Genomic DNA, 15,767 nt, shown 5'->3' with positions numbered 1-15,767 from the left:
GTGACAAAGAGATCATTAATGTCTGCCCACGTAGGAAAGTCTTGCTGGTGTTACCACATGGCATAGTCTTAAAGGGGGCCCTTCTTTAGACTTGGTTCTCTCCAGTTTTCCATCCAAGTGTCCATCAGCCCATGGTGAAGAAAAGGAAGTAAATATGTTCATGCTCCTTCTTTGATGAATAGTCTAATAGGTGATTTCATGACAAACGTTATCTTCTGCACTTTGAGGAAAATAGTCTGGAATCCACTGGCATAGAAGGAATGCTTCTTGTGTTACATGTCCATTGCCCAAAAGGAAAATATTAACATATGCTTGTGATTTTGACTATGTTAAGTCATTTTCTATTCGATAAGAACTTGAGAATCTTTCCAATGACCACAGTGGGCTTTGCATCAGGCCCTAAATACCTCCTTTTCAGATATTTTCAGATAACCTGGTTAATAGTCATCTCTGAATTATGGTCAACTGTGATGCTTTCCAACTGGTATAATCCCATTGTCTTTTTAAATTATCAACAATACGATTCCACTGCATAAACAAATTATTTTATCTTCTTTTGCCAATGGCAAACAAAGATAATAACAATATACATATGTATTGGATATTAACACCATTATGTTTTCCTAGATGATAGATTTAATGGAATTGTCAGTGTCTATTGAGTACAAATATAACTTCCTAATTTTACTGAGTGGCTGTCTGTCAGTAAAATGATTTTGTGATCTTTAACAGAAATATTTTAAATACTGTATGTTGCCTATATAATAATTACAAGTTAATGAACATCTTAAAAGGAATACAATTAAACCCATATCACAGTGTTTTCATGCTCCTAACCATAATCAGTTCTGTATATTAAGGTAAAATCTCATTCCTACAGTAACAACATTATGATAACTTGTTAATAACATTATTCTGATTTTACAAACAAGACTTTGTTAATTAATTTTGGGAAATCCTATGGCCTGTGTTATACAGAAGGTCAGGCTCATAGTGTATGATCAGAGTGGGACCTTCTATTAGTCTATATTAGCTTTATGTTTTTGTTAGTAATTTATGGGACAGATATTAGAAAGTGTCTTCTAAAATTGCATCTGCAGCTTTTGTCCATGTAAAAGATCTGGGAATGTAAACTTACAGGTACAGTTTTACTTGCTAGGTTGAGGCCCCTATGAAAATTTAGCCCTACATATTTTTTTCTCTTGAATCTAAGCTGTTGGACTGTAGTTTGGCAGTGGGATATTTCAGACCATGAGGGTAGATTTTCACATAATTTGGTCATTTCTCTCTTACTGCACACAGTTAGGATTCTTCAGTAAACAAATCATCACACTGGGGGAGGTGAGAGAAAGTAAAGAGAGTTGGATCTTGCTACAGCAATCTACTGTATGCAATCTACTGTATTAAAAGGATATTTAGCCCTGGTTATTCCAGCAGAAGCCCACGTAGACCATGGGTTAGGACAAAGCTGTTGTGGTACAAGTTGGTTGGACCTCCCCCTTCTCTGAAAGGCCATGGAATAGTACGGCATTGGGTGGGTAGGGTGTCAGGAGACTGAGTGAGGACCAGGGTCCCAGTGAGTGTCTGAGACTGAGTGAGGGCCAGGGGCAGGCCAGGGACCCAGGAGACTGAGTGAGTCAATGTGTCCTCTATCAGCTGGGCTTCTATGAAGCTTCAACTGCGACTTAATTGCCGTAGTGGAACCCCTAAGGGAGGGTGGAGTGCCTGTCTGCATCTGGAACTGAATTCCCCTCCTTGTGCAGTGGCCCCTGCTGGCTCAGGAAGTCACATGTTGCTCCCCCTTCTGTGCCAGCAAGAGTGAATGGAGTCCATTTGCTTTTCCAAAAGTACACTGTAATTTGCTGGGCCAAAATAGAACATGTAAGTGAAGCTTAGAAGTAATCTCTGCTTAAGCACTGACCCTGGCCCTCAGATTTATGTGCTGGCTCCTGCTGTCCCATCATACACTAAAATACCCACGCCAGTGGGCAGTGTTTATGTAATGATGTCGTCTCGTTTAAAAAAATATATGGTTGTATTTTGTATTTGTGGTTAAAAATCTCAGCAAAGACCTAGGACTTGATTCATTGGTGAAGTGGAGTGCAACCTGACTCTCTTGTATCACCAGAGGCAGCTGTTCCCCAGGGTCGATTCATTCCCTGAGGAGAGCAAGCATTGTTTTCCCTATTGCACTTCTTGGGAATATCCAGTGTTCCAGTGAAAGATGCTCACCTCATGGATGCTGTCCCTGCCACCCACTTGCTGAGGTGCACTCATCAACTTGGTATCCTCTATTAGAGTGAGAATTGTGGGTGTCTTGCAGTATGGCAGCCCCCCTTTGGGACAGACTTTCTGCTGCTGGAGGTTGGCAACTCAGGGCTTGTCTACACTGAAGCAGCTTTCTGCGCTCAAACTGCAGCCGTGCACACACGGCCAGGCCACTTTGAGCGCAGAAACTCCTCAGTTGCAGCCTTGCAAAACACCCACCTTGACGAGAGTCGTAAGGCTATTTGCGCAGAGGCTCCAGCGCTTTATTGCCAGTGTAGACACTTGATTGCTTTCTGCGCTGTAATTGGCCTCCGGAGCTGGTCCATCATGCCTCAAGTGACCGCTCCGCTCGTTGTTTTGAACTCGGCTGCCCTGGAGACATGCGCCCCTCCCCTTTCAAAGCACTGTTTCTGACAGCTGTTGCGTGCTGTGCTGGGATACAAAGCAAACTATTAACGTGGAATGCTTGTGCTGTTGAACACAGAGGCAGGTGTGCGTGTGTGTGTGAGAGAGAGAGAGAGAAAGAGATTGCTGTGCAGAGAGCCCAGGGAGGGAGGCGGGGGCTGATGTTGGGGTTTCCCCCTGCCTCAGGACTGGTTGCTTCCTGCCGCTGTCTGCACTTACAAGACAGCATTCTGACACACTGTCTGTCCCCCCCAAACACACTGTCTCTCTCCCCGCCTCCATACACACACACACTCCCTGTCACACACTCTTCCCCCTTCCTCCCACGGCAGTTGAAAAGCAGCTGGCAAGGTAGTAGGATGCCCATAGAACAGTGGCATTGGGAAACCTGCATCATGTGACTCTGTGCCTGCCCCATAAGGCATTGCAAACCCTTCCCAAAGCACCCTGTGGCCAGGTGCACAGTAGGGTAGCTACCACAATGCACTGCTGTCTTTGCCGTTGCAAGAGCTGCTGGTGTGGATGCGCTCCAGCGTTGCACATGCAAAGCGGTTTAATTCCAGCTTTTTAATAAAAGTGGTATAACTTGTGGTGCAGAAACTTGCCAGTGTAGACATACCCTCATGCCATACCATATCATCAGGAACCTGGGAGTGAATAGAGCTCTCTCTGTGTTAACAAGAAAATACAGCTGTAAAGTGAATGTAAAATGAAAAGTTGTAAAAAGTGTAATACATACAAAAGAAAGTTAAAACACACATAAGATTGGATCCAGCCACTCAAGACACAAAGGCCCCCTGCCCTATTCGCTCCTACACAGCTCTGTAAAAATGCCTGAGCTTCACAAAGGTGAACACTGGAATACATGGCATAGAATCATAGAATCATAGAATATCAGAGTTGGAAGGGACCTCAGGAAGTCATGAAATACATAAAATAGATTTGACCTCAAAATCCATTAACATTGCGGATTAAATGTAGCAAATTATGGTCCCTGCACTGGTAGTTCAGTGTATTCACGTTTTTAACAGGAGAGGACCCTTATGGTTTTTGACAACAAACTCCTCATAGTTTTACACAAGACCTTTTGAGGTTTTTTAAAGTGGCTTTGCTAACATTGTGACTTCCAGTGTAAAATATGCATTAGGACTTACACCCTGACCATACTCTTTGTAAGTGAAAAAATAATGTTTCCCTGTGGCTGAGATTCAGCAGGCAAATGCATGGGGCTCAGAAGCCTTCCTGGATTTTGAACTAGGGCCATACAATTTCCAAATTAAATACCCAACGTGCTACATAGGATCTGAGTATAATAAGCCTCAACAAACCTTAGGATATTTGTTCTTAAATTATGAAGGAACAAAATCAAGCTGATAACTTTTACTTTTTCAATTTTCACATAAAGTATTTGGCCAAAGCTGCCATTGGTTACACTGATGTAAATCAGGAGTAACTCCAGAAGGGTTGCTTGGATGGACAATGGGGTGCATTTACTTTGTTGATGAAGAAATGAGGATGAAAAAGTGTTTGGCCTTTTAAAATAATTGAGTCTGTTTGCATACTGTGTGTTATTTGGTATGTTTAAATTCTCAACTCTTTCATATTAGCTACATTAATTTTTTTTAAATCTATTTTAAACATGTTATTGCAATACATGCTGAAATATTTCTGAAGGCCAGGGTTAGAACTTGCCAGTTGGAAAAAGACAGTCTTAATTGCTGAAGTATGAAAGTCAGATGGCCTCAAATACCATCTGAAAAGATAACCATATTTTTTTCAGCTGTTGTGTAGCCTCCATATCTTACTGTCAAGAAGCTTCTTTTGGGACTGAGACAGGTCACGTTGGAAGTCAGTGGCTAATCAGCTCCCACTGCAGATTTGTCTGCCTTCAGCTTGAATTATCTTAGGCAGACATCCTGGCTAGCTGCAACACAAACGTCTGATGGCTTAAGCCTGAGAAGACCTGAGTTTGGCAGCCACTAAGTTAGAGATGAGGGGAAAAAAGAAATCCTATCTTTTCTGGTGCTTTTCCCTTCTTGGTTTCCCCACAAAAAATCAATAATGTGGTCGATAGTAGGTTTTGAGTTGTTCACTACATAATGGAGTTTTTTTCTGATGTAAACCTTGGGTGTCTGGGTTTCAGACATTATAAGGTGTCAGAGCAGGTTTGATAGCTGCCACAATTGTCCCAAGTTACATTTTCTTTCCAGTGACAGCCTTTGTAATACGAGAAGAAAAGGAGTTCAGCAGTTATAAGTATAGATCATTTTTACACCATTTACAGTTTTTTTGTGGGTGAAAAGTTGTTCAGAAATGCATCATACTCTTTTTTAAAACTTACATTGAAAAAAATTCACTTGAGACAGTATTAAAGTCAATAGAATCAGTTTTTCAATAAACATTCCAAACTTTGTGTGAACTAGCCAGTGTGAGACTTCATGAAACATTTATTTTCCTAATTTCCTTGAAAAAGATATTCAGAATATAATTATGTAGGTTGAACAATAGTCTTATTAATTAAATAATCCATTCAGGAAAACATTATTGTTTCTTTCCATCACTAGAGGTGTGTCAGGAGTAGCTGAACTAATATGTAATAGAATTGTTGTTACTTGTGTGTATACATACAACATACATTTTCTTTTTTCATTAAGAGGTATGTGTCTAACAAGCTTAAAATTGGTGTAGCCATGTTGGTCCCAGGATATTAGAGAGAGAAAACGTAGGTGAGGTAATATCTTTTGATTGGACCAACTTCCGTTGGTGAGAGAGACAAGCTTTTGAGCTTACACAGAACTCTTCTTCAGATCTGGGCTGACCTGAAGAAGAATTCTGGACACACGCTGGTCCAATAAAAGATATTATGTAACCCACATTGTCTCTCTAACAAGCTTAAGGACAGTTTGAGTTGACAGAGGTACTACAGTATGCAAATCTTTTCTATGTCCATTCACACAATCTGACTATTATTAGTGCAAGAGTCTTCTCCTTTGTAGTTCCTTCATATGGCTTTGCCTTCTGGAATAGTAGTCCTGTATCTTTCTGCCTCTTCTATTCTCATCTCATTTCATCTGCAAACATGTATTTTCTCCCTTGCTTTTACCTACTAATTTCTCTCTTCTTCTGCTGTTTTTATACCATAACTAAGTAACCACATTCGTTATCTCCCTAAAGCATATTAAAATACAGTTTGTATGAAATAATCTGTAAGATTCAAAGAAGTTGGATGTTTATATGGATAACAAGGATATCTTGCGTTATAGTTGTTAATGCAAATAAAAAAGTATTGGAAGGGAGAGAGAACTTCATATTTCAGGGCTAAACCAATCTTGAACTATTACTGATTAGGATGAGACCTTCATGGGGGAGAGGTATGTAACTAACCACTCATCTGGCCATGTTCAGGTTCTTGCGGCTTCCTCTGGTGCTTCCTTTGGTGCCAGCCAATTTTGGAGACAGGATACTGATCTAGATAGACCATGAGTCTGATCCAGCATGATAGTTGCTATGTTCTTATGCTGTGCAAAATGAAGGACACATTCCTGCCAACCGTTTACTCATTGCTGTAATCCAATGAATAATGGTTTGCAGGATTGGACTCGAAAGTCGTTGTAAGAAGCAAATTCTTTCCTCAGATCCATGCATACAGCTCATGAATTGATTTCAATGGGAGTTGCACCTGAATAGCTAAGGGCATAACATGGCCTTTAAATATTTGGAAAGTATAATTTAGGCCTCCCAGTCCATCTTCTACTGAAGTCAATAGTAGTTTTGCCAGTGACTTCCATGGGAGTACATGATCTTGTAAACCCTCATTCAAGTGAATAGTCCCCTTGACTTTGGTGGGACTTTTGCTTGAATAATAATTGCAGAATTAGGTTTTAGTTGGAAGAGAGAATGGAAAACTTAAAATGGAAGATCTTAGAAAATTGTGACAATACAACATCTTTCATAGTACCAAAATGACACTCTTATTTAAAGCATTGAAAATTCTGTTTGAATTGTATTTCAATATTTAGCCAATAATCTTTAAATACATGCATTTGAAGCAAGTATGTTACCCAAGTACACTTTTAGATATCAATCATGCTATATTAATTGAAAGGATTTGGTCTAATCTCATAAAGAAACAGGCAAACTCTTGGCTTTGCTTTAAAGAAAAAATATATCACTCATGTCATCCATTACTGTGCTATAATTATGGTAAGTGAAGCAGAACAGAATCGATGGAGCAATTTATCAATGCATTCCGAACTATTCTAGCACAACTGACGTCATGCAACTGCAGATACTGTCCTTCAATATAAAAAATATCCAGCAGTGTCAAGACTTTATTCTGATCCATTTCAGCATATTTTAATATTTAATGTTGTCATTTCAATTATGGTTTAATTAATTTATTTCATTTGCTATAAAATTGTATTTAATTAATTGGCTTTTTAAACTTTCCCCCCCTTAAATTAAAATTTCAAAAGGGCAAGGGAAAAGAGTGAGGATAAAAATTCCAGTGATTATTTAATTCAGACTTTAAGGTAAAAAAAAAACTTAAACTTTATACTTTATGTTAATAGAGCATAAACTTGATCTTTTCTATGCCACTGTAAATTATTTCAAGATAAGAAGCAGACTGTAATATGTGTGGTAAGCATTTCCAATGGGCATTTGTCTTTCAATATTGAATACTTCCCCAAAATGTTATTTTAATACATGGATACTGTTTAGTATCTTCAAATATTTGCCTTTTCACGCACTCCAAGTGTTGGATTTTACCTGTGTCTTATCTTTTAAGTTTTATTCAAATAGACTTACAGAGTTAGAACTCATGCAGACTATACTTGTGTAAAACAGTCCTGGAGTTAGTATTGTTTGTTCTGTAAAAACACTCATTGCAAATTCCTCATAAAGTTATTAAATATATTTACAGTACATTAAATATGAAAAATGAACTTGTTCAATAAGAGGATTGTTTAAAACATCGAGAGAATTGCAGTGAAAATGCCTTGCTCTATTCCCCCCCTTCCCCAATAGTAATACTAACATGATTCCCTTCGGGGTAATCTGTCCTGCTCTTGATTTAAGCATCTATCTGTTAAATTATTTTCCTAATTCTGGGCTAAAGTGTGTGGTGACAACTGTGCCTTTCCTCACATGGGCACAGAGCAGGGGTTCAGATTTTGGCACTGCCGAAGAGAGAGGCAATTGGTCTGAAAACAAACTGATATTGTGGGGTGTGCGAAGAAGAAAGGTCTTTGTTTACACATGACACCAAAATGAAACATGGTTACCTCACCCACCTTGTCTCACCAAAATTAGAATCTGTTAATAAAGTATGCCTATTTTAAAATAACCAGCTGCTTGAATATACATTTCCACTTCAAACATTTTTTTTCCAGGAGAGAAGCACATGAAAAAGTTCACAAGAAAACAGAAACTGTTGCTCCTTGAAAGTAGCTTCTTTTATATAAAGCCATTTGTTTACTTGGAGGTATTTTATATAGTCTTGTTGCAAATCTTTATTTTTCTGTAGATGGATTTTTTTTAAACCAAAAAAAGAAGGATACTGTACTTTGATTCCAGCTAGAGTTTCCATGGCCTCATCAAACATTAACAAAAGGGAGAATGTATTCTGTATTTTGTAATTCTTGATCTGTCCCATATTACTGTACAGCCACAATAACAGCATTGCCTACTGTACTGTATATTAGTTTCTGGAAAGTCGGTGTGGTTCTGTTTTTTGTGTCCTGTAGGTTTAGTTTCCTAATTGCTCTTGGAGCCTTTGTTTTTGAGTGAAAAGCCTGTTAAAGGGTTAAGGAGCATGCAGTCCGAACTTCCTTAGTGGAATGTGTTCTCTGCTAAGGAAATCAGAATGTCACTCACTATTTAAAGATCTACTAGTAAACTGTTTTGTCGGATGGATTTATTAAGGGCGATTTTACCTGGTATCACATTGTATTGTTTAATTTGGGCTATATTTAACCAGCATTCTGTTTATACAGTGTCAGCGAGTTCTGAGAGCTTGCCAGGCAAATTCTCAAAATGGTTGCCAAGCTGTAAGATGGCTGCCAAGGTCTGAACACACAGAACAGGTCCAAAATGGTGACCAACTTCTTAGAATTTTCCTGTCGATTTCTTCCCCCCCCAAAATGAGGAAGATGCAGGACTTGGCTCCAGCCCCTTTGGCACTACGATTTATAGTGTCATCCAAAGATTCAAGTAGTCACTGTGTTCTTGTTTCACAATACTTGGCAGAAAGCTATTTAGGAGAGGACGTGGGTGAAATAGCCAGTGTAAAATAACATAAGAGTTTTCCTTCCTTGGCTAAAATGCACCAAACATGTTGTAAATATGAAATGGAAGGCACAGTACTTTAAAAGAACTCTGAAGAGAGCAGCTTTAACTGACACTTCAGACTATGTTCTTTTGTAATGTATCTAAAGTGGTACAAACTTTATACAACAGGTTTAAGATTTATTTTATTTTTGCATTTGTTTACTTAAGTTTATAGCAGTTGCTTTCTGGCAGTTGTGCTTCTTAGCAGATTGAAATAAAATCATAAGGGTGAATTAAAACACACTGCTGTTAGTGCTGATTAGAATTTTAGCTTAGTGTAAATACCGGATGTAGTGTCCAACTTTTCAGGGACTTGGCATCGACTCAACAGGGATCTCCAGGCTACACAGGAGACAGTGTGTGCTTGGATGCTTTTTGAATACTTGGATAGGTAAAACTTACTACTTCTGCTGGCATGTTAGTTAATTTTATGGCTGTGTTAAACATTATATAGTCCTAAAATAGCTGTAAAAAGAAAAAGAAAAAGCAGAGAATAAGATAATAAGGCAAAATATTATGATCTAAAAAAACTGAAAATCTGGATTTTATTTAAATCCCGGGCATTCTGGGCTAAGGGCCTGCCTGCGCATACAAGCTGTAAATACAGCACTAGTTTGGAATGTTTGAATTATACATATAAATATGAAAAAAAAAATGGAAGGACATGTCATTTTGAAAAGTCATAGATTATCATTATTTATTTATACAGCTGCAGTGGTTTTAACTTAAAATCATAGGTTGCCAGTGCAGTGTTTCCTTCTTTAAAATACCTGTATTCAGAAGGACTGTATTTGTAAGCTCTCGGTTTACAGATTCCGGCTGATCCTATATCCCTTAGTTACCCTTCCCTCCTAAATAGCTTCCCCCTTCTCAACAACCATGGTTATCTCAGCACATTTTCATCTATTAAGAAAACAAAGTTAATAAAAAATCCTGAGAGGCAAGTATCATCCTCCATTTGTGATGCAACAGGTCCTTGCGTCAGCTAGTGAGAAGGTATTAAACTAGTAAAATGATTAGCACTTTTTGATCAGCTCAGATACCTCACCACTGTAACCGTCTATCCTTTCCCAGCACTGACCTACAAGTCAACAGGCCATGTCATTTCTCCTGCAGAAACTGTAAAACACCTGAAATGCATTTTGCTCTACGCCTAATCCAGTTAGGTGAGGGAACTGATAGAACTGCAAATGTTCCTTCAGCTATCACTGGTAGTACTGGGGTGTTTAAGCCCAGGATGTTTCCCAAAGCCTTGTACTTTTCTATATTTTCCTGGGGTTGGTAAACACCCTCAGTTCAAATTCATGCTCTCTTTCTGAAAGCGATCACTACCCAAAGTCCAAACGGTACATCTGGGTACCAATTGTTATTGGCAATGATGGAATTTGAACTCCGAATCCTTCAGTGTAAAACATGAATGCACGTTAAGATATTTGGCCTGTAAAAAACCAATAGATAGCAATAAGAGCACATAGAAGTTAGTTGCGGAGGTGAATGTTCTGAGTGATATAACACATTCTTTAATACATGTTTTCAGTCTGTTCTAATGTTATACATTGTCAAAAATGTGGAGCGGTACAAATTCAGGAACAACATTTTATATCTTCCCTGCTAACGTAAAAAACAAATCACGATTGAATTCTATAAGTGAATACCACAATCCTTACTTACCACTATCTTTTAAAGCAAGATTAAAACACCCTCTCTTGTTTCTCTTTCCATTCCCCCTGAAATCTAATAGAAAAGTATAAATGTAAAGAACGGTACTTCAGCTGCTTTAAATTAGAAGACAAGTAATGAGACATTTAAAAGCTACGTACACCCTAGTGTAAAAATTGTACATCATCTTTTTGTTGACCAACTTTGGGGTTTATTCTGCTGTATGTTTGTTGAATTTGTGTTTACATATTAGATAAACATAATTGGCCACGAGCTTGATTTTAAATTCCTGTTGCTAAATTTTTGTTTTTTATACCACCTTTTCAAGCCTACCTATATTATGGAAATACCTAACAAGTTAACCATTACATTTGAATATTATGAATGTACAGGCCATTCGAGGATTTTCCAGGTACTCCTTCCTATGTGTCATTATTTACACTAAATGACCATTGGGCCTCATTCTCTTCTCACTTAATATCATTTTTTCACCAGTGATTTACACAAATGTAAATGAGGGAAGAATTCGGTCCATTGTGCATGGCTTAAAATAGCTATTCTTAGTTGTAGATTCTGATCTCACTATGTTGTACATGGGGAATAACTTCATTGTAGCTAACAAAATTACAGTGTTGTAAAACTGTTATTAATGAGAGGAGAATCAGGCCCTTAGTCACAAACCTGTCAATTTATCTTTCATGGAATGAAATCCTTCAGAAACTTTTGGCACTAATTAATATTATGCTTTGTAAAGTGAGTCTGGTTTGCTTTTTTGTAATTTGAACTGGTGACACTTGTTTGTATATTCTACACGTACACACTCTGTATGTGTGTGTGCGCATGCGTACGTCTATATGATATGTATAAAATTACTTTTTATATAGTAACTTTCTGCATAGGGCAACCCAAACAGCTGTTCCTCCTTTTTATAGCTTCTTTAATCTATGTGCCAACAAGTCAGTTTACAAAATCTGTTTTGTTGATGACTGCTGCGATAATAATTGTGGTGTTTTGTGGCTTGGCAAAAGCCTGGGGTCTCCTCCGAGGACTCTTGCCAAAGCCTTTGAAGGGGTTGAGGTAGATTCACTGCCAAAATGAGTCACCACTCTCTATTTTATTTAGTGTCCTTCTGCCAAGGCCTTAGACACTTTCTGTTTTCATTCTTTTGTAGGCTTTCCTTCCCACAATGTGGTTTTCTTCACAGCCAGAGTAATGTGTTTGCCAGCATAGGTGAGAGAGTGTGGCTAACTCCCCCAATGCCACTGTTAGACCATGCTTAAGGGTTAGTGATTTAGCTACTGTGCTTTCTTAAGTGAATGTGCAAGATTTAATTATACATCTATGAATTATAAATGAAAGGACAGCTCTAGCTAATATAGTGCAGTTCAGTAAGTTGGAGTAAGGTCAAGGGAATTCAGAAGTTTCCCAGTGTTCACTTCTCAGTGGCACTGTGATAGTGCATTCTTTTAATCATTGTACTAGTTGCATTAGGGATGAGTTGCTCCTGTTGAGTTTCCCTCATTTTTTGGCCCGTTGCTTGGCTTATTTACGACTTTCTCCTGCCCCCAGAAGCAGGGAATCACGCTCTCTGCAACGGAGTGACAAAGCTTTCTGTGTTCCCAAATGCACAGGAGTTATAACAACACTTTGTACCTTGCACCCAAATACCTCAATGCGCTCTGCAAGCAAGAATTAGTTAAGCCTCCTGACACTGCCTCTGCGAATGTGAAAACTGAGACACAGAGAGGTGAAGTGGTTTGGCCAGGTTCATGTAGTAAATATGCATCAGGGCTGGGAACAGAACCCACTCATCTGACTCACTGGCCTTTGCTTTAACCACAAGAACTTCCTCCTCCTGGCTATAGAAGGAGAGATGTTTCTGCCTGATTCTAGATAAAATGCTAGAAGTAGAGATGGCCCAGATATCCTAGAGGTAAAGTGTGTAACTACTAGCGGGTGATGTTGGATGAGATGAGACATGTGGTAGATGACTTATTACAGTATCTGTGGTTTTCTTATTACTGCCGTGTTTTGGTATCAATAAGGAAAGTAATGAGGCAATTTCTGTAAACAGTTAAGAAAAATTAGAGTGAAAAAAAGTGTTGGTACCCTCAAAAATAACTGTAGCATTAACTATTCAAATGGATTTTCCCTTCCTTATCAGCAAAACACTCATGCTGTGTGATCTAGGCAGTTAGACAGCTTAGTACCTACTTACTAATGCTGGTATTTTTAAAGGACTCAAAGGGAGTTAGCACCCAACTCCCCAAAACTCCACCCTAAAAGTATACTACATATTGCATCCGATGAAGTGAGCTGTAGCTCACGAAAGCTTATGCTCAAATAAATTTGTTAGTCTCTAAGGTGCTAACAAGTACTCCTTTTCTTTTTGCGAATACAGACTAACACGGCTGCTACTCTGATACATATTGCAACACATACATGTCACATGCTCCTGAAGGACTCTTAATATCCCCCATGTTGCTTTATGATTCTCAAGACATTTCTGGTTAGGACCCATCTGAGAACCAGAACCAGTTCTCAGGGCTCACTATCAAACAAAATTGCCCCAAATAAGTAATTAAATACACATTTAAAAATACAAATTTAAGAAAATACAAATGTTGTGAGCCAACACAAACTTTGGAATAATATGGGGGGATGTTAGAATTAGGGGTAAATACTTTGGGAGATCAGTTGTCTTTCCTCATTTCTTCTTTCTGTGTCAGCCTCTACTTGTTATGTTGTTCTGCTCTTTTGATGTGAAATTGTTCCCTGTGCAGAGGATCAGCACAAGGCCTATGTATCAGTGAAGTTTCATTGAAGCCTGTGCTCTGCACAGGGGTGAGTTTCATACAGAAGGAATAAAACAGCACAGGCTTATGGGGTTCACTGGGATGTCCGTGGTGCATAAGCCTTGTGTTTGTGTTAGCTTGGCACAGGGATGAATTTAACCCTTCATGCTTACCTCTTTTTCCTCCCTCTTGTCTTTTTACCCAGTGTCTTGCCTTTCCTCCCCCATCTTTCTCTGCCAGTTGGCACCCTTTTGTTTCTTCTTTGTGTGTCCTTTTGCCCCTGTATATTGCTCTTTTTTATGTTTGTCCATAATTTTTGTCTTCTCTTGCTGAGCTTTCCTGCTTATCATCTTTCTGATTTTCCCTTTACCAGGCACAATTTAGCAGAGTTGCTCCTGCAATGAAGCACTTTACCTGAAGTGTCTTGTTGGAGTGAAACTGATAAAAATCATATAGTCCTAGTCAATTTCACATTGCAGCAGCCCATGCAGGTAACCTGTTTCTGTTCAGGAGCACATTCTTCGTCCTACCATTTTATCATTGTCGGCTACTTGTGGACATTCAAGCTGGGTACTTACTGCCCACAGTCTGAGAACAGCTGATAAAATCATCCATAATTTGGAGACTAGGGGCTAAATGGCTCCCTGGTGTAACTTCAGTGACTTTGTTGGAGTTTTCTGGGGAATTAATTTGGCTTTGTAGGTTTCAAAATGAAATTTTAATTTTAAAAACAGAATTATCTTATTTTTATACATTTAAATTAGACTAGCAGCTGACAGATTAGTCACATGGTAGTAGCATTAAAAGATATTAAATATGCTCCGGCCACTTCACCTTCAGTGGTCTCTTAAAATATGCATTAAAATATGCGTTAACTACTTATGCAAAAAATCTGTTCCACCTTGTATTTATTTGTAACACCTTTGAGTACCTTTTCCAGACCTGAAAAAGAGTTCAGTATAAACTCAAAAGCTTGTCTCCTTCACCAACAGAAGTTGGTCCAATAAAAAATATTACCTCCCCCACCTTGTCTCTCTAATATCCTGGGGCCAACACAACTACAGCACAACACTGTAAACATTAATTTCCCATGTTAATTTGCAGTTTCCACAGAGATGTTGGAGGATTGCAAAGGGGAAGAATAGCAGCCTGTGAAAATTAGAATACGTGCAGATTGGTCCACAGTACAATCTCTGTATTGAAATATGCTTTACACTGTGAAAAGTTTGAGAACCTCAGTATTACTCCTTTCATATTATTTAAATGTAGTTATACTGTTCTAATGCCTACTTCATATTCCTATGTCAGAGTTTGAATGTGAAGAGCTCTTATATGCGTAGTTCTCTGTTTCATATCTGGAATAGATTTGCTATCTTTCTGTATGTTTAAGCAAATTCTTGCTTTTAACATCTTTTTTGTGAGAATTTCCAGCAGGTATAGTTTTCTTTTATTGAGCTTCATGCTTTTTTCTTAAGAAAAGAAATTATGTTCTCCAATGTGGTAAATGCTCAGCTTTACTCAAAATCTAAGCCATTATGACGGAATTCAGTTTCATTTCAGAAATTAATGGATAACCAGTATTGTTTCTAGCATGGACAGCTTCACCCATAAATGTACCTAGAATACTTCTGTGCCATTGCTTGTATCACTGTTGGTAGAATTAAAACCTGCTGTAGTTAAAAGACGCCTGTACCAATATAGAATCAGATTCTTTGTCGGTGATAATCAGCATAGCTCCATTGACTTTTGATGGAGTTACACCAGTTTATACTAGCTGAAGATCTGGCCCATAGTACAGAATCTTGCACCTTGAATTTAAGTTACATTGTACAAAAGCTTCCACCTACTCTCGTTCCTAAAGTCAGCACTCCTGGGATGCGGTTCAAAGGTATCACACAAAGAAACCAATATAACAAAATGGTACACTCTGGATTTACCATAACGTTAAATTTAGGCCCTTTCTTTTACTGCTTTTGCATCTGGATTTGTTAGCAATGTCCAGAAGGATTTCAGCTATGGAAGAATTAAAAGTGTCCCATATATTTATATATTTGCACTGTTATACTGATTTAAACTACCTACTAGGTATTGTACTAATAATTCTCAAGTTAGAGACAAAGAATTTTAACACAACATGATATCCTCTGTTATGCACAATGGTCACACTGACAATATTTCTAATGGTCTGAAAATTTTTACTAGTTGAGAGAGAATTTCTGTATTTATACTCAACAGTACTAATAGTACAGGAAACAAACTTTCAGATGAGTAAAAACTTTTAAAGCATGATTATAGTACTGAAGCTGTATC

General features: G+C 38.3%; 1 protein-coding gene across 7 annotated transcripts in view; it reads left to right on the top strand.

The window, feature by feature from the left end:
- Window positions 1–15,767, top strand: part of NFIA (nuclear factor I A) — a 464,599-nt gene that overhangs the window by 277,942 nt on the left and 170,890 nt on the right. The gene's annotated exons all lie outside the window — the stretch shown is intronic.

This window comes from Lepidochelys kempii, chromosome 8 (genome assembly GCF_965140285.1).
Source record: "Lepidochelys kempii isolate rLepKem1 chromosome 8, rLepKem1.hap1, whole genome shotgun sequence".
NCBI classification, from domain to species: domain Eukaryota; kingdom Metazoa; phylum Chordata; order Testudines; family Cheloniidae; genus Lepidochelys; species Lepidochelys kempii.
The sequence above is the reverse complement of the archived record's forward strand: the minus strand, read 5'-3'. Positions and strand labels throughout refer to the sequence as shown.